Raw genomic sequence first — 25,939 nt, 5'->3', positions numbered from 1 at the left:
ATAAATACAAAATATATATATGACATGTAAAACATATACAAATATATACATATATATTACATATGCATTATTCAATGAACAAAAAAGGACTCAGTAGAGGTGAGTCCTAAATTTAGGTGAAATTAAGTTCACTTACAAACTGAGAAAATAACAAAGCACATGTTCTATTAATAGTTAATCAGTAGTTTAAATTTTACATACATAGTTGCTTAAACATATACATATAAATATATATACGGGTAAACATATATGTGTGCATCTATACATGTATTTTTGCCATTAAAAAGCTACATAATCCAAACATAAATGTTATACGTAATATGTATATACATACATAATATGTATATATAATTTGAAGTGAGAAATTCTGAGACTGAGTATTGAATTCTGGCTCTGTTACTTCATAGCTGTATGCCCTTAGATAATTATTTAAGTTCTTTAATCCTGCAATAATGTTTGTAGAATGAGGATATTGTCATGCACATTCTTAGTGAAAGTGAAAGTCACTCAGTCATGTCTGACTCTTTGCGATCCCATGGACTGTACAGTCCATGGAATTCTCCAGGCCAGAATACTGGAGTGGGTAGCTTTTCCCTTCTCCAGGGGAATATTCTCAACCCAGGGATCAAAGCCAGGTCTCCTGCATTGCAGGCGGATTCTTTACCAGCTGAGCCACAAGGGAAGCCCTAACTTAAGAAGGGATGCACATTCTTAAGTTCGTGAAAATAAATGAGAATGTATGCAAAGTTCTTAGTGTACTGACTGGCACATAGTAAGTATTCTGTATGTGCCAACCGTTGTGTGAAAAGCTTTACATACATTCTCATTTATTATAGTAAAATGTTTAATATATATACACACATATGTAACAGAAAGAGAGAGAGAAGGAGGGAGGAAGAAAAAGAGTCACAGAGAGGGAGAAAGAGAAATACCTTTTTGGGGTCAGATAAACTGTGGATCCCACTCAGGCCAATACTGTCATATCCTTGGCATAACTTCTGCAAACCTCATGTTATGAACAACGGAGCTAATGAACCTGGGACCAGTCATCTTTGCAACACGGTATGCAGCCTTTCATGCAGAGGACGGAGGTAGATTTGTTCACCCTGGTGTGCAGAGTTGTGTTGGGGAGCATCTTCCTTCTACAGCTTCATAGACAGCTGGCCACAGTGGCTCTGGAAAGCAATGGAGAAGAGGTATTTCACTGAGTGACAAGTGGAACACAGGTAGATGACTGTAGGATGCATTCTCCAACAAAAACTGTAGGACTCAGGAGAGGCAATTGCCCATGCATGGAAAACAGAGATTGCCTCATACTTGGTATGCTTTGGAGTGTGTTATGTAAGTTTTATATAACACTTAAATATATAATAGAAAAAGCAAGAGAGTTGGATCATAGAAAAAACAAGAGATCATCAAAAAAGCTAGACAGTTCCAGAAAAATATCTACTTCTGCTTTATTGACTATGCCAAAGCCTTTAACTGTGTGGATCACAACAAACTGTGGCAAATTCTTGAAGAGATAGGAATACCAGACCACCTTATCTGCCCCCTGAGAAATCTGTATGCAGGTCAAGAAGCAACAGTTAGAACTGGACATGGAACAACAGACTGTTTCCAAATTGAGAAAGGAGTATGTCAAGGCTGTATATTGTCACCCTGCTTATTTAACTTATATGCAGAGTACGTCATGCAAAATGCCAGGCTGGATGAAGCCCAAGCTGGAATCAAGATTGCCGGGAGAAATATCATAACCTCAGATATGCAGATGACAGCACCCATATGGCAGAAAATGAAGAGGAACTAAAGAGCCTCTTGATGAAGGCAAAAGAGGAAAATGAAAAAGCTGGCTTAAAACTCAGCATTCAAAAAACTAAGATCGTGGCATCTGGTTCCACTTCATGGCAAATAGATGAGGAATCAATGGAGTCTTAGTTCTGAGTGCACATTAGGGCTAGTCATCAAAACAAGATCAGTAGGTTGCATTAGTGTGACTGTAGCTAAACTTTTATCCCAGATTTTAGATATTAGCAGTTTTGCAATGATCAAGAACAGCATATACCACTGAAGTCATATTAGCTGTTGTTCAGTCGCTCGGTTGTGTCTGACTCTTTGTGACCCCATGAACTGCAGCACACCAGGCTCCTATTGTCCTCCACTATTTCCCAGAGTTTGCTTAGGTTTGTGTCCATTGAATCGGTGATGCTATCGAATCATCTCATCCTCTGGCGCCCCCTCATCCTTTTGATTCTGGTCTTTCCCAGTATCAGGGTCTTTTCCAATGAGTCAGCTCCTCCTTTCAGGTGGCTGAAGTATTGGAGTCACCTGATATATTATTCAACTTAAATATGAATCAAATTTAGTGAGTGAATTTTGGTATAAGAAAGCATAACCTTTCACTGAGCTTGCAGTAGATGCTAGGTACTGTGCTAAGCACTTTGAAGCACTGATACCTAACCCGGTGGAAGAAGCACAACTGACTGCCCTGTTTTTCTAGTAAAGGAATTGAGATTCGGAGGATCATATGGTTTGTAAGTACAATAGTAAAGCAAGGAGTCAAAATTAGAGGGACTTCAGAACTTGTCTCAGCTTGAAACTTGCTTCTCTAGTGTTTGTACAAGAGTTCTTAGAAGTGGAATAACTACAAACAATTTAATTCAGAAATTTGAATAAACTTGTAGTTACCTCTTTTGACCCCTAGATGACACTTTTGTATTTATAAGGTAAACTACAAATGGAAACTGATAGTTGCAAGAGGTGAAACAGTAAAACAAAACAAAACAAGTACATATATATACATATGTCTTGACAGTGTGAATTTGGAATAAAGGTATAAATTACCTTTATAAAATACTTTCTCTCAACTTCCCTGTATATGTTAAAGCATAACAGTTCTGCTTTATAAGTAAGTAAAGTCACTCAGTCGTGTCCGACTCTGCGACCCCGTGGACAGTAGCCTACCAGGTTCTTCTGTCCATGGGATCTTCCAGGCAAGAGTACTGGAGTGGGTTGCCATTTCCTTCTCCAGTATGTTTTATAACATGTTGCTTATTAAATGCATGTATCGGAACAGTTAGGCACTTGTTAAAAATGCAGATTTCTGCTTTGTCTTTGCCTCACACTGAAAGGTAAGAGGCTAAAAACTCTATTTTTTTTAACAAGTACCAGGTGGTAGTTCTACATATGAAAATCTGAGAACCATTGCTTAGCTATGTAATCCTCAAATCTGCCTGCGTGTTAGTCTCTTGCGGGAATTAAACGGAATACAAATGCTTTGTCCCCATTTAAAACAATCTCAGCCTAAGGTGTAGAGCCTAAGTATTGTATGTTAAAAAGTTCCCCCAGTGATTGCCCTGAGGAACCAGAGACTCACAGCTAAGAAGCAGATTGGGTGGAATTCAATAGTGACCAGCTCCCTTAAGGTTACTAAGGCTGGAATTACTGCTTCTGTGATTTCATGGAATCACACTGTCCATTTACACATACAGGCATGTATAAATGTATCTTTTGTGTTATTTTATCATAAAAATGACTCATGGTTATAGCAAAAAGAAAGACAGAGAGAGAGAGAAAGAAAGGAAGGAAGAAACGAAGAAAGAAAGGAGGAAAGAAAGAAAAATACAGGCGTGAACTGAGCGTTAGAAACAACAACCATTTCCCACAATCCAGAAAATGACTGCCAGCAGTTTGGTGTTGCTCCTTCTGGTCGTTTTTTTTTTTTTTTTGTATTTACTTTCCCTTAGAAGATTTTGTTAAAATATTGGGACTATACAATGCAAACAACTCTACATAACTGTTATTTTATGTAACATCCTTTATGAACATTTCCGCTGACTGCTAAAGATTCTCTGAAAACAGTTTGCACTGGATACAAACAATTCCATTGATGAGAACACACCATAATATTCTTATTCATTCTTTTTCCATTGTAGACTCTTGAGACAGTAGCTCATCTTTATAATGTTTAAATAAATGATCTTAATTATAGAGAATAGATATTAAGAGGCACTTTATATTTTATATTCAGTTTATAATCTTTAAATTAATTGCAGTTGAGTTAGTTTATAAAGAACCCACCTTGTGTGTTGGAAGAGAGATCAAGGAAAGACTGGATAGGTCATCTATTAATAGATTCACGTTTACTTCTGAGCCAACATCCATGTACATGCTCTGCTGCTGGAAGATCCAGAATATCATGTCTATCACTAATTAGCATCATTCATTATGACGAATAAAGGAGAGTTTTCTCATAACTTTTCATGGTGCTTCTTCTTCCATACTTTTTGCATATAATTTTCCTCAAATAATAATGATATTGTAGATAAAGAAAAGGAGTTGACTTCAAAGTATAACTATAGAGTATTAACCTGAATCTGAAAACTCAACAGTTTTATGTACTCAGTTTTATGTACTCAGACTATTGCAAGCCTCTAAGGACAATATTTATTTTGTATTAATTTTTATTGGAGTATATTTTCTTTGGGCTTCCTCAGTAATTCAGCTGGTAAAGAATCCACCTGCAATGCAGGAGACACCAGTTCAATTCCTGGGTCGGGAAATTTCCCTGGAGAAAGGATAGGCTACTCACTCCAGTATTCTTGGGCTTTCCTGGTAGCTAGCCCAGTAAAGAATCTACCTGCAATGCAGGAGACCTGGGTTCAATCCCTGGGTTGGGAAGATCCCCTGGAGGAGGGCATGGCAGCCCACTCCAGTTTTCTTGTCTGGAAAATCTCCATGGACAGAGGAGCCTGGAGTGCTACAATCCATGAGGTCGCAAAGAGTCAGACACGACTGAGTGATTAAGCCCAGCAGAGCACAGAGTTTCTTTATAATGGTGTGCTTCTGTGCAGCAAAGTGAATCAGTTAAACATAGGCATGCATCTGTTCTTTTTCAGATTTCCATCCCATGGAGTCACCACAGAGCACTGAGCTCCCTGTGCTATGCGATAGATTCACATTAGTTATCGGTTTTATATGTAGTAGTGTATATGCGTCAATCTCTAGGGACAATATTTTATTCATACATACCCTTCTGACACACATATGGCAAATATTTCCCATTTCATTATTTTTCTTTTAACTTTATTCACTTGACTCATGCAAATCCAATAAAATTTTGATTTCCAGCTTTTACTCTTGGTCTCATGGAAAAAAGATTGTTTCCTATCCCACAATAACCTGTGCTTTCATTTATGACTCGTCCTCACTATTTTATTAAAAATTATTTCAAACTTAGAAATCATGAAAACAATTTACAGTGAAAACCTGTATTAGTACCCTCTGGATTCTACCATTAGCATTGTACTCTTTCCTTTCTTATATATCTATCCATCTTTCCATCACTCTGTCCAACACATCAATCTATGTTTACTCATTTCAAAGTGGCTTTCATGAATCGCATCTCTTGAAAACTTCAGTATGCATACTGTATGTATTTGACATAAATTTTGTCCTTTTTTGTGTGTACTGGAGATGATTTTATTTTATGATTAAAGTCTTTAAAGTTGCTGCAAGGAAACAAAAATCATACTGACCTTAGATAAGTATCAACACTAAACGATGAAAGATTATTCCAGAAAATGGTTAACGGATATATGTGGGAAAACATGGGGGTACCTGTCTCTGGTGAGACGGGAGAGGTGGGAGGTCCAAGATGTAGAGGATATACACGTATATGAAACTGATTCACTTCATCACATAGCAGAAACTAACATAACATTGTGAAGCAACTATAACAAAAAAAAAAAAACCAAACAAGCAAACTTTCACACTTGTGATACTTTGATTTCTTAATTTCTTAGCCAGATAGAGCACATTTTCAATAGTTACTTCTACCATCCCACATCAAAGAATATACGAGTGGTACATTATTTGTTGTTGTTACTTGAGGATATTTGAATGGATTTCTCTTGATTTGGTATAATCTGACTTGCATATATAGCTTTGCTGTCTATGGTAGCTGAAACTAATTACTATGACCTGGGTGGCTTATGGGATTCCCTGGTGTCTCAGACAGTAAAGAGTCTACCTGCATTGTGGTAGACCTCAATTTGATCCCTGGGTTGGGAAGATCCCCTGGAGAAGGAAATGGCAACCCACTCCAGTATTCTTGCCTGGAAAACCCCATGGATGGAGGAGCCTGGTGGGTTACAGTGCATGGGGTCGCAAGAGTTGACCACGACTGAGTGACTTCACCTTTCACCTTTGGTCTCCAAACTATGGTTTGCCATAGTTTCCATGGCCCAAAGTGCAATTCATGTGGTGTGGGTGGCTTAAAATAACATATTTATGCTCTTGCAGTTTTGGAGACCAGAGTGTGAAATCAGTTTCAATGGGCTACAGGGGGCAGAACTGGTTCCTTCTAGAAGCTCTGGGAAGAACCCTTTTCCAAGACTTTTCTAGAAGCTTCTGACTGTGTCCTTTGGCTTGCAATCCCTTTCTTGTTGTTGCTTAGTTGCTAAGTCAGGTATGACTCTTTGTGACCCAATGGACTGTAGTCCTCCAGACTCCTCTGTCCATGGAATTCTCCAGGCAAGAATACTAAAGTGGGTTGCCATGCCTTTTTCCAGGGAATATTCCCAACCCAGGGATCAAACCCACATCTCCTGCATTGGCAGGAAAATTTTTTATGATTGAGCCACCAGAGAAACTGTAATTCCTTTCTTAAATCACTTGAAATCCTTTCTTCCATTGTCACGTCTTTTCTACAGTCAGATCTCTGTCTTTCCCTTTCTTATAGGGACTTTTGTGATTACATTTAGGGTGTACCCAGATAGTCTAGGATTAAGTTTCCAATTCAAATTCTAAACTTAATTACATCTGCAAAATTTCTTTTGCAAGACAAGGTGACATTTACAGGTTCCAAAGATTAGGACCTCGGTATCTTTGGGGCTATCATTTAGCTTAACATACATGCAAACATTTCATCTTTTTTGTTTGTTTGTTTGTTTAAGCAGCATGAAATAAGAATCTGATGGAATCTTTTCCAAACAACTGCCTCAATTTTTTGAAAATACAAATATAAAAGATTTTAAAATGAAAAATTCTCAAATCTAATTGAGATGATACTTTTGTCATATACTATATTCCTCATGTTTTCCCTATACACTGATTTCTTTTAAAGTTTAGTAACTTTTTTTCATTAGTATGACAAAATATGGCAATAATTTGATTTATTGAACTTTATTATAGGTGCTTCTTTCAGCAAAATTTCTTTAAAGTTGGAAAAAAGAAGAGAAAAAAATTTAAGAATGCAACTTTGTTGCTCTAAGAAAATGGATATTAATGTCCTATATACTAATTTATTCTTTGCCAGAAGTTTATATCAAATAATTATTTTATATGAAGGTGTGTGTGTGTGTGCGTGCCTTCAGTGATGTCTGTCTCTTTGCAACTCCATGGACTGTAGCCCTCCAGGCTCCTCTGTCCATGGAATTTTCCAGGCAAGAAAACCAGAATGGGTTGCCATTTCCTACTCCAGAGGATCTTCCTAACCCAGGGATTGAACCAATGTGTCCTACATTGACAGGTGTATCCTTTATCTCTGCACCATCTGGTAGGGTGTTTCAATCCATTTGTGGAATAGAAGAAAGAAAGAACAAAATTGCACTCACCCAACTCTATGAAATATTAAACTATAAGCAGCTAAGACAAGACAATTACCTAGAAAACAAGTCAGAAGGTTAAAAACTATATACATTAGAATCTTCATGCTAATTCTAAAATATGTAGGCCGTTATAATTTTAGAGTTATCTTTGAGTGTTAGCTTCCTTCCAGTACAAGCAACACTTGTACTTAATAAACATTGTTTTACCCAGTTGGCTGTTTTCTAAGCAAGTTATAGAATTACTAACGTTAAAATATTTTAATTAAAACAAAACCTTTGGCACTGTACTATAGTCTTTAATCTTTGGTAAATAAACATATGACTTTGCAAGCAAACACATTACTGGATAAATGCTGCGTGTTGAATTTATCAGACCGATTTCTAGAGAGTGTGTTGCCAATTAATTGTTAATACAGAGCATGTTTTTTCAAAACAGTGGATGATGCATCTAGTTCCATAGACACACCCTAAATGAATAAGTTGCCATTTTAAAGTTTTTTTGTAATTACTCTAAACTATGGAGTCAGGGCTTAATATGCCTCTAAATTAATTATGAATAAATTCTGTATGCATGTCTTCTACTTTTAATAGGATTTATTTTTCAGGTTCACAGAATAATTGAGCAGAATACTGAGAGTTCTTACATACTCCCATCCCCCACCATTGCAACCCACAAAAGATTGGTATATTTGTTATAATCTATGAACCTACATGGGCTTCCCTAGTGGCTCAGCAGTAAAGAATTTGACTGTAATGCAGGAGCCACAGGTTTGATCTCTGGGACAGGAAGACTTCCTAGAGAAGAAAATGGCAACCCACTCCAGTACTCTTGCCTGGGAAATCCCACGGACAGAGGAACCTGGAGGGCTACAGTCTATGGGGTTGCAAAGAGTTGGACGTGATTTAGTGACTAAACAACAATAACAATATGAACCTATACTGTTACACCGTTATCACCCAAAGTCCATAGTTTATGTTAAAGTTCACTCTTGGTATTGTGCCTCCAATGGGTTTGACCAATTTATAATGACATATATTCACCATTATAGTATCATATAGAGTAGTTTTACTTCCCTAAAAATCCTCTATGTTTTGGCAATTCATCCTTTCCTCCTCTACCACTCCTAGCATTGATCTTTTTACTGTCTTCATAGTTTTACCTTTTCCAGAGAGTTGAGGTTGATATCATACAAGATACCTTTCTCAGATATGTTTTTTTTCAGATAGCAATGTACATTAAGGTTCTTCCATGTGTTTTCATAGCTTGATGACTCATTTCTTTTTAGTGCTGGATAATACTCCAACTATCTAGAGGTACCACAGTTTGTTTATCCATTCATCTATTAAAGGACATCTTGGTTAGTTCCAACTTTGGCCATTATGAATAAAATTGCTATAAATATCCATGTCCAGACTTTTGTATAGACATAAGTGCTCAATTTATTTGGATAAATACTAATGACTGCAATCGATGGGCTGTATAATAAGAATATGTTCAGCTTTATAAGAAACTGCCAAATTGCCTTCCAAAGTGACTGTATCATTTTGCATTCCCACCAGCAATGAATTAGGATTTCTGTTGTTCACTTCTTTGTCAACATTTGGTGTTGTCAGTGTTTCAGATTTTTGCCACTTTCATAGGTATGAAGTGGTATCTTGTTGTTTCAATATGAAATTCCTTAGTGACATATGATGTTGGACAAAATTTAATATGTTTATTTGACATTTGTATATCTTTGGTGAGGGGTCAGCTCAAATCTTTGCCTATTTTTTAATCAAGTTGTCCATTTTCTTATGAAGGTGTGCATTTTCTTATGAAGTTGTCCTTTATTATTGTTCAGTATTGAGTTCTTTGTATACTTTGTATAATAGTCCTTTACCAGATAGATCTTTTGCAAATAGCTTCTTCTTCTTTTAGACTTGTTTTCTCATTCTTTTCAGTGTATGTATATACTTTGTTTTCTTTGTTATTCTATATCTGATGTTTAATTTCTCTTTCCATTATAGTGTTTATTTATTTTATGTTACCTATAATGATTGTTTAGGGGTTTCCCCGGTGGCTCAGTAGTAAAGAATCCACCTGCAATGCAGGAGCCACAGGAGATGTGGGTTCCATCCCTGGATCAGGAAGATTCCCTGGAGGAGAGCATGGTAACCCACTCCAGTACTCTTGCCTGGAAAATCCCATGGGCAGAGGAGACTGGCAGGCTACAGTCCACAGAGCTGCAGAGTCAGACAGGACTGAAGCGACTTAACACATAATGATTGTTTAACTAATGTTGATTTTTAGAAGCATTTGAAAGAACTTCCTGTGAAGTTCAGATACTCCTTCATACAAAGGCAAACATAAAACCCTCACCATGAATTGTGTGGGTGACAAAGAGTCAAATGTTGCAGAATCACAGTGAGATGGATGTTGAGTCAGATAAGGCTTATTTATTAGCAGTGACTTACTTGGACACACCAGTCTCAAGGCAAAATTCAGACCATTGTCTCTGCAAAATGAAAAAGTACTGAATGCCAAGAACCTTCTGAGTTGCTTATAAAGAGTTGAAATATGGAATGTTAAATCTGCAAGTGCTGAGAAATTATTACATTTCAAATGAAGAAATAGAAATGTGTTTAAGTTACACTCATTGAAGCTTGATTTTCTTCCCAAAGTTTTATAGCCTGGATTTCACGGATCCTTAGGAGATGCATGGAAGCCTTAAGAGTGTTTCTCAGACTACCTATTGTGAAGAGCTATTTTATTTTCCAGTTGGTTGTAGGTTGATATACTTGCCTGTATGTTGATACACTTGCATTATATGTACCCCTCCTTTATTTTTATAGTTATGGGTGTGTGTTTGCATGGGTGTGTGTGTGTGTGTGTGTGTGTGTGCGCACGCACATGTGTGAGAGAGAGACAGACAGTGATACAAGCTGGTAACATTTGCAGCTTTGAAAAGCATCTTGACTATTTTCTGTTGTTTGTAGGCCCTGGTGGAGAGAGTGCCATTTAAATTGGTTCCCATATTTCAGTAGAAATTAAAGAATCTCAAGTTGTTGGAGACAAATGGCAGTTCTAAACTTGCAGACAACAGATGAGCTGTGTTTATCAAAGCAGGCAGAAAGCATAACAGTAAACAGAAAGATCTGAGCGCAAAACCAAAATATATGTGTAACCCACTAGTTTTATGTTTGATTTTTATAACTGAAAGAACACCAGAGACCTGATTTAAGACATCATCATATAAAGTCAAAATCTTCACCCCAAATCTAGATCTAGCATTCCTTGAATTGAAAAGAAGCTGGGTAACTTTGAGGATGTATCCTTCACCTCAGTCACTTCACAAATACTTCCTTAAATTTTCTCCTTACTTGCCTCTAATATGCTGCCATCCGCTTATCAGAGTAAATGTGTTCTGGGCAAAGGGAAATAACCAGAGATTTCAGGTTTCACCGAGTACAGACTGTGAGTCAACTCTAGCTCCTGAGATCAGGAACAACGGATCAGGAAAAGTGGAACTTTGTGTAGTGAGCTGATAAACGAGTTTTAACTGGATTCCATCTCATAGTAAGCTCAGTAGGATACTGAGTCCATCCTCATTTTTAAGTGTATGCTTGAAATAAATGCTCTCAACAACTGGGGAATCCCAGCTTAATTTTCTGTCACTGTGGAGAGCCATATCAATCTGGATAGGATATCTCCAGACTTTTGACTATGAGATAGTAATGAGTAACTAACTTATTTAAGCCACTGTTACTTTGGGTTTTTCTCTTACAGTCAAAATTAATCTTAACCAATACGTTACTTAATATTCTTTCATTTTTTTTCTAAGTTATTTCTTTACTTATAATCAAAAAACTTAAATAGGACCATTTCAGATTATCTCAGTTCTCAAAAACACCAAGAGTTTGTCTTTATTATTTTTTAATATTTTATTTTCAAATTAAAAAAAAATTTGGCCACACTACACAGCATGTGAGATGTGTTCACCCATCAGGGATCATATGTGCTCCCCCTGCATTGGAAGCACAGAGTCTTAACCACAAGAGTGCCAGGGAAATCCTGGCTTTATTGTTTTCATTTTTATATGTCACGTATCTGGAGTTCAGAAAGGTTAACAATATTGGAAAACATCACACTAGTATGTCTGCAGCAGGGAACCTCAGCTTTTTAATGCTACACGCTATCCTCTTGATGCTTGTACAGTATTACTTGGGTCTTTTTCTTTCTTTTTTCTTTTGGCCATGTGGCATGTGGGATCTTAGTCCCCCGACCAGGGATCAAACTCGTGCTCTCTGCCTTGGAAGTGCAGAATATTAACCACTGGATGTCCAGGCATGTCCCAGTATTACCTCTTATGTTGAGAGTTCCCTACTTATGGGACCTATTTTCTCTGTAAAATAGAAAATGAGGTAATTTGCTTACCATGACAGGGATGGTGCTAGGTTAGTGGAGAGTGATGATGAGTATTTAATGTAAGAGAAGGAGATATAGAAACTTGTGACACAAAGTGTAACCATAGGTTAAGTAGTTTTGACATTCCCTGGTAGCCTGATAGAAATGCAGATCTTAGCACCTGACCAACTACATCAAATCTGCATTTTGAAATTTCCCTAGGTGATTTTTTGTGTTCATTAAAGTTTGAGATGGCCAAGGACAAGCAGACTTATTGTCAAGCAGCATTAAAAGGCCGGCTGAAATGGAGAGTATGCATTTATAAGCATAAATAATAATGTTTAGCAAACGTCTCTTGTTGCCTATCCAGAAGTCATTTCATGATTGGTGACAAAACTGAACTCCTACTGAAATGGTCAAATCCTTGCTTTCTGTCTTGCTTTTGTATCAAGGGATTATGACCCAAACCTGGCCGATGAAACCTTATGGGTAACACACAGAGAATTTTCAGAGAGACTTTCATCTCATTCAAGCAAATGAAGTGGCTCAAACTCCTGCTTTCTTGGTCTGAATATTTTTCTAACTATGTGTGATACATGAAACTGTAGCAACCATTTTGCAGTCTTGAAGGCATAAGCCCAAAAACCAAGCCAAGATAACAATCTGATTAATTAATTCTAGAAGTACCATCCCTTTGGACTTCTTGTTATATGAAATAATAAACATCTTTATTGTTTAAAGTGTTTTCATTTAGTTTTTCCATTACTTTCAGCTAGGAGTTTCCTAAGTAAAACAAAATGGTTTTGTGGTTTTTCTCTTAAAATCCCTAGAACATTAGATTAAGGTAAAATGAAACAGACTACCAAATTATCAGTAGGAGTTTTACATGGTGAGCATGACTGAATAAAATAGTTGAAGGTATAGACAAAATAGCAGTCGAAGGTATAGGCAGTGTTGCCCTGTGCCATAAGGTTGGCATTGGGTAGGAGCATGCCAACAGCCAGAACGGTGTTGAAGGGATGACCAAAAACATAAGGTCAATATTTGATGAGACTAAAAAATTGTCACATTGAGAGAAAGAGTTAGAGAGGAAGCTGTAGTCAGAAAAAGAACTTTAGAATTTGAGATTTCAGAGGTGAAACAATTCCTACAGATGCTATCCATGTAGATGGATGAAATGAGATAAATCTGAAGACCATTGTGGTTCAAAGTCAAAGAAGTATCAAACCAGGTTATCAAGTGAGTCAACCACATGAATATTGGAGACACTTGGAATTACAATAGATCTTGAGTGTTAGTTACTCAGTTGTGTCCAACTCTTTGTGACCCCACCAGTCTCCTTTGTCCCTGGAATTCTCCAGGCAAGAATACTGGAGTGGGTAGCCATCTCTTTCTCCAGGGGATCTTCCCCACCCAGAGATCAGACCTGGGTCTCCTGCATTTTAGGCAGATTCTTTACACCTGAGCCATCTGGGAAGCCCATTATAAAAAGTAGTTTGGTTGGGTCATTTATTTTTCTGGAATTGAGCTGCAGGAGTTGCTTGTATATTTTTGAGATTAATCCTTTGTCTGTTTCTTCATTTGCTATTATTTTCTCCCAATCTGAGGGCTGTCTTTTCACCTTACTTATAGTTTCCTTTGTAGTGCAAAAGCTTTTAAGTTTCATTAGGTCCCATTTGTTTATTTTTGCTTTTATTTCCAATATTCTGGGAGGTGGGTCATAGAGGATCTTGCTGTGATTTATGTCGGAGAGTGTTTTGCCTATGTTCTCCTCTAGGAGTTTTATAGTTTCTGGTCTTACATTTAGATCTTTAATCCATTTTGAGTTTATTTTTGTGTATGGTGTTAGAAAGTGTTCTAGTTTCATTCTTTTACAAGTGGTTGACCAGTTTTGTTTTTTTTTTTTCCAGTGGGTTTTGTCATACATTGATATGAATCAGCCATGGGTTTACATGTATTCCCAATCCCGATCCCCCCTCCCACCTCCCTCTCCACCCGATTCCTCTGGGTCTTCCCAGTGCACCAGGCCGGAGCACTTGTCTCATGCATCCCACCTGGGCTGGTGATCTGTTTCACCATAGATAGTATACATGCTGTTCTTTTGAAATATCCCACCCTCACATTCTCCCACAGAGTTCAAAAGTCTGTTCTGTATTTCTGTGTCTCTTTTTCTGTTTTGCATATAGGGTTATCGTTATCACCTTTCTAAATTCCATATATATGTGTTAGTATGCTGTAATGTTCTTTATCTTTCTGGCTTACTTCACTCTGTATAAGGGGCTCCAGTTTCATCCATCTCATTAGGACTGGTTCAAATGAATTCTTTTTAATGGCTGAGTAATATTCCATGGTGTATATGTACCACAGCTTCCTTATCCATTCATCTGCTGATGGGCATCTAGGTTGCTTCCATGTCCTGGCTATTATAAACAGTGCTGCGATGAACATTGGGGTGCACGTGTCTCTTTCAGATCTGGTTTCCTCAGTGTGTATGCCCAGAGGTGGGATTGCTGGGTCATATGGCAGTTCTATTTCCAGTTTTTTAAGAAATCTCCACACTGTTTTCCATAGCGGCTGTACTAGTTTGCATTCCCACCAACAGTGTAAGAGGGTTCCCTTTTCTCCACACCCTCTCCAGCATTTATTGCTTGTAGACTTTTGGATAGCAGCCATCCTGACTGGCGTGTAATGGTACCTCATTGTGGTTTTGATTTGCATTTCTCTAATAATGAGTGATGTTGAGCATCTTTTCATGTGTTTGTTAGCCATCTGTATGTCTTCTTTGGAGAAATGTATATCAATGTATGACAAAACCCACTGGAAAAAAAAAAAGTAGTTTGGATATATTCTGATTAACTGGTTGCTGGTGATAGTTTTCTAAGCCTAGGGGAATCAAGAGCTTTTACGTTGTGTGTGTGTAAGGAAACTTTCTCCATGATGTGGATTAGACAAATATCCCCACCTCACCCCTTTCATTTTGGATTTTGTGCATTACTTGGAGCAGTTAGGAGGCAAATCGATCTGACTTAATTACAGCTATATTTTCTTTGCTTTATTGAATCCATTTGGGCATAAGTAGCTACAGTTCATCTTCCATGTCTGAATGAAAACCAGAATGATTCCCCAACTATGCTCAATCTCTGTTCTCTCACTCTTCCTTAAAATCCCCATGACTTCTGCAAAGTTGAGTTAGGTTCATGTTGGACCCTTTTCCTTATTGCAAGAGTGTGTTACTGAATAAAATCCATCTTCACTGCTTTAACTGGTGTTTATCTTCAACAGTGACAAATGTCACATTTTTCATATTTCAAAGCACATCAAAGGACCAAGCCCAGAGTTCGTAAGGCAAGGAAACACGACAAGGGCAGAGAATAAGCAAGTAGATAAACAAATGATACCATATATATAACTTTTTAATGAGTACTCTAGATTCTAGAAAGTGTTTTTCCTATTAGATTTCATGAAAGAAATGCTAAAAACAGTGTTTTGACACAGCAAATATAAATAGAAAAAATTATAGCTATGCTGCTTTCTTAATTGGTCAGCACAAAGTTTCCTCAAGGGAACTAAAGCCACGAATTTTGAAAAAATGTATAAACTTTAATATCAGAAATATGTTACTTGTTTTTATTCTGAAATGATGAGTAATATTCCAGCATTCTTTAAAAGAAAGCCAATTACATGTACTGCCTCATTACTGAAAATATGTATTTAACAGTGGAAAATAGGAAAAGTCATAACAATTGCAGAAAAATCATCTGAAAAGCATCTAAGATCCCTATTTCCTGTAAATTTTGTTAAAAATCTCCCCACCAGGTTTTTAGTTTACTTAACAAAAGCAAGGTACACTGTGTGATTGTCACTTAATGTGCCTCCTCAGATCTTTTACAACCATTTTTTGGCCGCATTAGGATAGATAATGGCAACTATTTAAGACAGTAGGGTTTCTAGTGAAATTGTTTAGTCTTGTACATTTCAATTCACTATGCTCCAGCAGACAGCACAAAATGTACTATTTGGATGATATTCACAGCCCAGTGTCAACCAACAGTCTCAGAATATTAAATTCCTCCCAAGTGTGTGCGTGTTCCCTTATGCTCTGTGATATTTGACTTGAAAAAAAATAATAAATCTGCAGTGTAGTGACAAATATGCAGTGACAGAGGTAATATATCTTCACTTCAAACTCATCTTTAAAATCTTTAGCAATTAATGGGCTGGAGGGCAATAGACACAATAACAAGTGGACAATTATATTGAAAGATTTGAAAGATTTGCTGTGTTCAAGGCATTAAATGTTCATCTGTTAGGTGAAAAGATTACCTACATTTTGTGGGTGAGGGAATAATAAAAAAGGGAAAATTTAATAAAGTATCATCCTTGCCCTCCATGAACCTGTTGGGTAGTGAAAACTTCCAGGAATTGATGTTAAACATTTATGTGTTTGCTGATGTTGGTGTTGATCGTGACATAGTCCTGTGTTCACAACAATATCACACTGAGTGGAGAATAGGCAGAAAAAGAGAAGGAAGCTGCCCTTTCAAAATTATTTGAACAAATCAGAGACATAAATGAACATTGCCAAAATAACACTTAAGGAGATGAAAATTTATCTAAAAATAGCTTGCAGTAAGCTTGGAGAGATTGTTTTATATAAATATGACTAAAATTTACATGGTTACAGCAAATCAAATAGGAAGTCAAAAGATCTAAAGAATTAGATCAGATTTAAAATAAAACTAGTGTCAGAAATAACAATATTAATAATAGTAAAAGTTACATATTCATTGAGTATTTACTCTAGTGCCAGTCATTGTGTTAGCCTATTTACATACTCTTTAACTTAAATTTTAATTTTTTTGCAGCCTTTTAAAAAATTGAAGTATAGTTGATGTACAATATTATACAAGTTACAGGTGTATCAAATGGTACACCTGTTTAGTATAATATAGATTCACAATTTTCAAAGGTTATACTTTATTTTAGTTGTTATAAAATATTGGCTATATTCCCTGCACAGTACAATATATCCTGTAACTTATTTTATCCCTAATAAACTTTTTTATATATTCTCTTTTAATTCTTAAAACTGGCCTGTGAGTTTTGGTGCTCTTATTATCATCATTTCATTAGTGGTGAAAACTAAGGCTTGGCATGATCTGGTAACTCTCTCAAGTTTACAAGCTATTATGTTAGTGAAACAAAGATTTGGATCAGTCTCCGGAATTTATACTAACCTGAATTATCTGCTAGGGCACCTTTTTAACTAATAAGAAGTCAAAAGTCTCTAGTTACATGATCATAATATCATAATACTCTGCTGCTGCTGCTGTGGCTAAGTCACTTCAGTCGTGTCCGACTCTTAGCGACCCCATGGACCACAGCCTACCAGGCTCCTCTGTCCATGGGATTTTCCAGGCAAGAGTACTGGAGTGGGGTGCCATTGCCTTCTCTGTCATAATACTCTATAGACTACCAAATAAGATACCATGAATTTTGGGTTTTATTTTCTCTGCAGAAGAAATATTAATTGGTCCAAGGACAGTAATTCTTTATGCTGGACCTTGTAATCCTAGGGGAGAGTAAGTGACATTAATTAAATGTGAAGGACAGACATAGAGAACAGACTGTGGTTGACTGCCAAGGCTAAGGGTGGTGTAGTGGTAAAGAACCTGGCTGCTAATGCAGGAGATGCAGAAGATGTGGGCTTGATCTCTAGGTCAGGAAGATTCCCTGCAGAAGGAAAAGGCAACCCATTCCAGTATTCTTACGTGGGAAATCCCATGGACAGAGGAGTCTAGCAGGTTACATTCCATGGAGTCACAAGGAGTTGGACACAGCTAAGCATGTATGCAGTTGCACGTATCACATGTATAATTGAATCACTTTGCTGAATAGCAGAAATTAAGACAACACTGTAAATCAGCTACATTTCAATAAAATTTTTTAAAAATGGGGGTAAAGCAGATGAGATTTTTTTGATTGTGATTTTCTAAAAGAGATATGATTTTAAAGAAAGCAAACACTGGAACAAATCTTATTCTGGAATCTTTCTTGCTAGGAAGAAGCTATTTACAAATATTATTTTGCCTTATTGGGATTCTCCCGTTTAGGAGTGAAGCCTGATTTCTAGCATATAGTCTATAGTGGGCAAATAACCCTGAGTCCTGGCATTTGGGAAATAAACACGAGGTTGTCCAAACTCCTGGGGTAACATTCCTGCTACCCCAAGTTCACTGAGCTGAGCATGGGGTGGTGGTGGCAGTTAAGGTGACATTTCTCCTCATCACTTGCTCAAGAGAGCCACAGTGTAAAGTCAAGTCAGTCAAAGAAAACTATTGGTAAAATAGATTAAAAACTAGTTTATGTACAGAAGCTTTAGACTGAGATTCCTGCTTCCTGGAGAGACACCTCTACCCCAGGGGTGATTTCAGTGATGCTTTATTGCTAGTGCCCCTCCCCCACTTGGTCTACAAAGCTAGAGATGCTCTTTGTGCTGGGAAGATTTTCCCAGGATAAGCCCACTTCCTGGTACAGTCCCTGGACTTTGTCTTCTAACAATCCCAAACAGACTAACTCCGTCAGGACAGAGAAGAGCCTTGATGAGCTCAAGAAAGCCTCCAAAGACTCTCTGGGGGCAACTATTATTACAATTTCAGCAATATTATTTTTGATTTAAAATGGTTGGATTAGACGATCTTTTAAGTCCCCTTAGCTCTAACAGTTTATGACTGAACAGTTTGTGGGCAGGCCTGGGAGCACACCCATCACATTTCCCTGGGAAAAGACATTACAAATCCAAACAAGCTCAATCAATAGACTTCTGGAACACAATTCATTAAAGGCAAGAATAGACTAAGTGGGACCAAAATATATAGGCTTTGGAAGAGAACAAATTGTGTCCCTAATTGGCAGAGCCTAGGGTCACTTTGCTACTCCAAATACTGAAGTAAACATGGGGCCCATTTGATGGGTCTAAGAATGCCACTGAATGCTTTGATGGAATTTGGTGATGATTTTTTCCCTCTGAGTTGAACTTCTTAGCTGTTTGTTTTATTGCTTAAATAAATATGCACTCACAAAGAAAGCTATGAGAGTAATAGAAACTTTAGAAAACCAACTTCATAAGGAAGAACTAAAATATTAAGTATATGAGGCTATGAAGGAACCTTAAAATTTCCTTCTTGAATTTGAAAAGATGTTGTGTAGGTAGATATGTAGCTAAAACAATGTTACATTTTGCACAAAAAATGAGGACACAACATCAGCAAATGATGAGTATTCTTCTCATCAAGGGGTGAGAAGATGACATTGGATTTTAAGAGTGAAACAAGGTAATGCACAGCATGAGACAGCAATGTCCTGGGACTTGGAAGTCATGCATGCTGTTAAAGATTTTGGGATGAGACAGAGTAAAAAAATCCAGCACTGCCAAAAGATGACCTAACCCCAGAGATAGATTACAGTAGCAGTAATGTGATGAACTAATGGTAAGAATACACCCAGCCTGGATACAGTAAGTGAGTAAGTGTTAGTCGCTCAGTTGAGTCTGACTCTTTGTGACCCCATAGACTTTAGCCCACCAGTCTCCCCTGTCCATGGAATTCTTCATGCAAGAGTGCTGGAGTGGATAGCCATTCCATTTTCCAGGGGATCAAAGCCAGACCTCCTGCATTGCAGGCAGATTCTTCACTGTTTAAGTCACCAGGGATACAATATATGGTCAGTTCAGTTCAGTTCAGTTCAGTCACACAGTTGTGTCTGACTCTTTGTGACCCCATGGACTGCAGCATGCCATGCTTCCCTGTCCATCACCAACTCCCAGAGCTTGCTCAAATTCATGTCCATCGAGTTGGTGATGCCCTCCAACCATCTCATCTTCTGTCATCCCCTTCTCCTCCTGCCTTCAATCTTTCCCAGCAGCAGGGTCTTTTCCAATGAGTCAGTTCTTCCCATCATGTGGCCAAAGTATTGGACTTTCAGCTTCAGCATCAGTCCTTATAATGAATATTCAGGACTGATTTCCTTTAGGATTGACTGGTTGGTCTCCTTGTAGTCCAAGGGACTCTCAAGAGTCTTCTCCAACACCACACTTCAAAAGCATCAATTCTTTGGCGCTCAGCTTCCTTTATAGTCCAACTGTCACATCCATACATGACTACTGCAAAAACCATAGCTTTTACTAGATGGACATTTGTTGGCAAAGTATTGTCTCTGCTTTTTAATATACTGTCTAGGTTGGTCATAGCTTTTCTTCCAAGGAGCAAGTGTCTTTTAATTTCATGGCTTCAGTCACCATCTACAGGGATTTTGGAGCCCCCAAAATAAAGTCTGACACTGTTTCCACTGTTTCCCCATCTATTTGCCATGAAGTGATGGGACCAGATGCCATAATCTTAGTTTTCTGAATGCTGAGTTTTAAGCCAACTTTTTCACTCTCCTCTTTCACTTTCATCAAGAAGCTATTTAGTCTTTCTTCACTTTCTGCCATAAGGGTGGTGTCATCTGCATATCTGAGATTATTGATATTTCTCCTGGCAATCTTGATTCCAGCTTGTGCTTCATCAAGCCCAGCATTTCTCATGATGTACTCTGCATATAATTTAAATAAAACAGGGTGACAATATACAGCCTTGCTGTACTGTTTTCCCAATTTGGAACCAGCCTGTTGTTCCATGTCCAGTTCTAACTATTGCTTCTTGACCTGCATTGAGATTTCTCAGGAGGCAGGTCAGGTGGTCTGGTATTCCCATCTTTTTCAAAATTTTCCACACTTTATTGTGATCCACACAGTCAGAGGCTTTGGCATAGTCAATAAAGCAGAGGCAGATGTTTTTCTAGAACTCTCTTGCTTTTTCAATGATGCACTGGATATTGGCAATTTGATCTCTGGTTTCTCTGCCTTTTTGAAATCCAGCTTGAATATCTGGAAGTTCATGGTTCACATACTGTTGAAGTCTGACTTGGAGAACCTTGAGTATTACTTTGCCAGCCTGTAAGATGAGTGCAACTGTGCAGTAGTTTGAACATTCTTTGGCATTGACTTTCTTTGGGATTGGAATGAAAACTGACCTTTTTCAGTCCTGTGGCCACTGCTGAGTTTTCCAAATTTGCTGGCATATTGAGTGCAGCACATTCACAGCATCATCTTTTAGGATTTGAAATAGCTCAACTGGAATTCCATCACCTCTGCTAGCTTTGTTCATAGTGATGCTTCCTCAGGCCCACTTTTCTTCACATTCTAGGATGCCTGGCTCTACATGAGTGATCACACCATCATGGTTATCTGGGTCATGAAGATTTTTTTTAGTACAGTTCTGTGTATTCTTGCCACCTCTTCTTAATATCTTCTACTTCTGTTAGGTCTATATCATTTCTGTCCTTTATTGTGCCTATCTTTGCATGAAATGTTCCCTTGGTATCTATAATTTTCTTGAAGAGATCTGTAGTCTTTCACATTCTATTGTTTTCCTCTATTTCTTTGTATTGATCTCTGAGGAAGGCTTTCTCATCTCTCCTTGCTATTCTTTGGAACTCTTCATACAGATGGGTATATCTTTCCTTTGCTCCTTTGCCTTTAGCTTCTCTATTTTTCTCAGCTATTTGTAAGGCCTCCTCAGACAACCATTTTGTCTTTTTGCATTTCTTTTACTTGAGTGTGGTCTTGATCACTGTCTTCTGTAAAATATCATAAACCTCTGTCTATAGTTCTTATATCTATTAAATATTTATCCAATGAATGAAAGGTTCTTTATATCAGGGATTCTTAACTGGGATTGTAAGAGGATGGGGCCATATCCCTGGGGATAGAGTTGATTAGAATCATAAGTCTTTGGGGGATCGTTTTTTTACTACATACTATATTTCAGAAATTCTAATATATAGTTAGAGTTGTGTTTTGTATTTTCTGTCCTCCTTCTCCCAACTCCCACACTAAAGCAGTGATAAGCCCATGTGTTTAGGGTGGAAAAAAGAAATCCTGACTAGTGTCCTGTATTATAAGAAGAAAGAATGTATATGAGAGGAATACTTGCTGGAAACAAACCAGAGAGAAAAATATCCTTTTCTAAATATAGAACTTTGGTCACCCTGGTATCTCTGTAAAATAAGCTAGTTTCTATACACATACCTACACCTTCTTTCTTTCTTTTTTTATTTTTTTTAATGTATTACCTTTGACTGTGTGGATCACAATAAACTGTGGAACATCCTTAAAGAGATGGGAACATCAGACCACCTTACCTGCCTCCTTCTACACGATGAACTATTTTTAATGCTAACCATGAAATTAAGCAAATAATATTAGTGGCCAGAAATGATAATGAAAATTCTGTTTTGCTCTTTATAAATATATTTTACTTATATATAATTATGACCATAAAAACAGGAAAAATAGAATAAACACAATCATACTGAAATAAAAAATTATGCTGATATTTTAAAATTACATTTATTCATGTTTTGAAACAAATACATAAATATTTATAACCACATATTGGTCTGTTACACTAATAAATAACATTACTGTGCCTGTTTTCAATTTCCAACTTCCAAAAAATTAAAGTGACTTCATGGAAATGATTTTCTTTGTGTATTCATTTTCAATAGAAAGCACAGTCAAATTTGTTCCTACTTGATGGAAGAACAATTTTTATTAATTTTAATTTCAAAGTTTTTCTTTCACATGCAGTAATAATTATATAAATCATCATGTAGTTCAAAGACAGTTTAAAGAGTTCCCATAGACCAACACCCATTTTCCCCTATCAACAAATTACTTTATACATTGGTTACAGTTAACAAACTAATATTTAAGCATTATTTTTAATGAAAGCACATACTTTATTCAAATTTCCTTATTTTTTTAAACTAATGTCCTTTGTTAGGAAAAGTTGTAAGCGTAAGAATGTTAGGGATACATCCATAAAACTCCCCATTTTACAATACATTCAGGAAGTTGCAAGACTGTCATGTCTGTTTAGATCAATTTTAGTGGCCTTCAAATGATATATTCACCAAAAATCATAATTTCCATATACAATTTGGAGAAGTTTGAGATTTAGTATTATGCATTTATGAGTTTAATTTAAATAGTCAATTTGAGTGGAACAAGATGGCAGACTAGGAAGACCCTGAGCTTACCTTCTTTTACAGATACACCAAAATTGCAACTACTTACAGAAAAACAAGCTATGAGAATGACATTAATACTAGCATACAATATTCCCAACTAAAGAGAAAAAAAAAGAGACACAACAAGATAGATAGAAGGAGTAGAGATGCATCTAGTCAGGACCCATATTCCGTGGTCAGTGACTCATAAATGGAAAGGATATCACAACTGCAAAGATCTTCCCTAAGGAATAAGGGGTCCAAACTCCACATCAGTTTCCTCAACCCAAGGGTTCTGCACCAGGAAAGGAACCCCTCAAAAAATCAGGCTATGAAAACAAGAGGCCTACATGAGGGCTATAGGAAACAGAAACTCTGCTTTTTTGTCTTTAATCAACAAAAATTTAATATTTCTGATTGCTCTAAAAAATTATTTCTCATGGTTCTATGAATTGGCTGGGTAATTTTGGCCTCAGCTGGGACTGGAAGATCTAGGAGTTCCCTACAGTCACAAGCCTAGTGGTTGGCTCAATGACCAGGCATCCCTCATCTTCCAGTGGGCTATCCCAGCTCCTCCCCACAGAGTTGATTGCAGAGTTTCCAAAAGTAAGAGGCAAGAAGCCCCAGTGCACAAGTACTTTTCAAACCTTTACTTGCATCATGTTTGCTAGCATCTAACATGCCAAATGGAGAAGGCAATGGCAACCCACTCCAGTGTTCTTGCCTGGAGAATACTAGGGGCGGGGGAGCCTGGTGGGCTGCTGTCTATGGGGTCGCACAGAGTCAGACACGACTGAAGCGACTTAGCAGCAGCAGCAACATGCCAAAGCCACTCACATGGCCAGCTTCAACTTTGACAGCTGGAGAAATGGCCTTCACTTCTTCTATATATATATATATGTATTTTTTTTGCTCTTGAATGTAAATTTGTTTTACATTTTTAGTTATCAATATACAAGGTGGAAACCCATTGTTGTTTAGGAGACCCCCACTCTTACATGCATGTGTGCTAAGTTGTGTCTGACTTTTGTGATCCTATGAACCATAGCCTGCCAGGCTTCTCTGTCCATGGGATTCTCCAGGCAAGAACACTGGAGTGGGCTGCCAAGGAAGCACGCAAAAATTTCACACGCTCTGAGTCCTACAATAGAAGAAAGTGGTCAGAGCAACTTTGCTTGAGAGCTTCCCACAGAGGCAAGAGGCAATGGGACAGCCCCTAGGGACTGAGGCACTAGTGGCAGCCATTTTGAGGACCTTGGATTCTTTTTATTTCTTTTGCTAGCCTGAATGCTATGGCTGCTGTCCAATCTTCTTAAATTTACTGAGATTGTTTTGTGATCTCTCACAGAAAATGTTCGATGTACACTTGAAAAGAAAATGTATTCTGCTATTTTTGGATGGAATGTTCTATACATATAACTATTAAGTTCATCTGGTCTAATTTTCCGTTAAGGCCAATGTATCCTTTTTGATTTTCTGTCTAGATTATCTGTCTACTAATGTAAGTGAGGTGGTAAAATTTCCTACTGTTGTATTTCTGTTAATTTCTTCCTGTCTGCTAATAAGATTTTAATAATAAAAATCTCTTGCATTTTTATACATAAATAATGAACCATCTGAAAAAGAAATCACGAAAACAATTCCCTTTACAATTGCATAAAAATATAAAATACCTGGGAATAAATCTAACCAAAGCATTGCAGCATTATTTACACTAGCCAAGTTATGAAAGCAACATGTGTCTACTGATAAATGAATGGATAAAGAAGATGTGATGTGTATATATAGTGGAGTATTACTCAGCCATAAAAATGGAATTTACAATAACATGGATGGCAGTAGGGGGCATTATGCTAAGTCACACAAAGAAAGACAAATCACCATATTTTATCACTTATATATGGAATCTAATATGAGAACAAATAGATAAATAAAACAAAATGAAAATAGATTCATAGACATAGAGAAAATACAGGTAGTTGCCAGAGGGGTGAGGGTGTGGATATGGGCAAAATAGGTGAGTAGAATTAAGCAGTACAAACATCCAGTTGTAAAATAAATGTCATGGGGATGTAATATACAGCATTAGCATTATGGCCAGTAATACTGGAATAACTTTGTATGTTTAATCACTATGCTGTATGCATGAATTTAACATAATATTGTATATAACATTTTGGGGGATCTCCAAAATCACTGCAGATAGTGACTCCAGCCATGAAATTAAAAGACACTTACTCCTTGGCAGGAAAGTTATGACCAGCCTAGATAGCGTATAAAAAAGCAGAGACATTACTTTGCCAACAAAGGTCCATCTAGTCAAGGCTATGGTTTTTCCAGCGGTCATGTATGGGTGTGAGAGTTGGACTGTGAAGAAAGCTGAGCACCGAAGAATTCATGCTTTAGAACTGTGATTTTGGGGAAAACTCTTGAGCGGCTCTTGGACTGCAAGGAGATCCAACCAGTCCATCCTAAAGGAGATCAGTCCTGGGTGTTCATTGGAAGGACTGATGCTGAAGCTGAAACTCCAATACTTTGGCCACCTGATGTGAATAATTGACTCACTTGAAAAGACCCTGATGCTGGGAGAGATTGAAGGCAGGAGGAGAAGGGGACAAAAGAGGATGAGATGGTTGGATGGCATCACTAACTCAATGGACATGAGTTTGAGTAGGCTCTGGAAGTTGGTGATGGACAGGGAGGCCCAGCGTGCTGCAGTCCATGAGATAGCAGAGTTGGACATGACTGAGCGATTGAATTGAACTGAACTTATTGTACACAAACTTTATTTCAATTAAAAAGAAATTTGAAATGAACAATGACACCACAGTGATTG

At 37.4% G+C, this 25,939-nt stretch overlaps 1 pseudogene; it reads left to right on the top strand.

Moving 5' to 3' along the window:
• The first annotated feature begins 1,064 nt into the window (after positions 1 to 1,064).
• LOC122683645 overlaps positions 1,065 to 25,939 on the top strand; it is a 33,332-nt pseudogene continuing 8,457 nt past the window's right edge.

This window comes from Cervus elaphus, chromosome 25 (genome assembly GCF_910594005.1).
Source record: "Cervus elaphus chromosome 25, mCerEla1.1, whole genome shotgun sequence".
Classification (NCBI taxonomy): Eukaryota; Metazoa; Chordata; class Mammalia; order Artiodactyla; family Cervidae; genus Cervus; species Cervus elaphus.
This window is presented reverse-complemented; position numbering and strand designations above follow the sequence as displayed.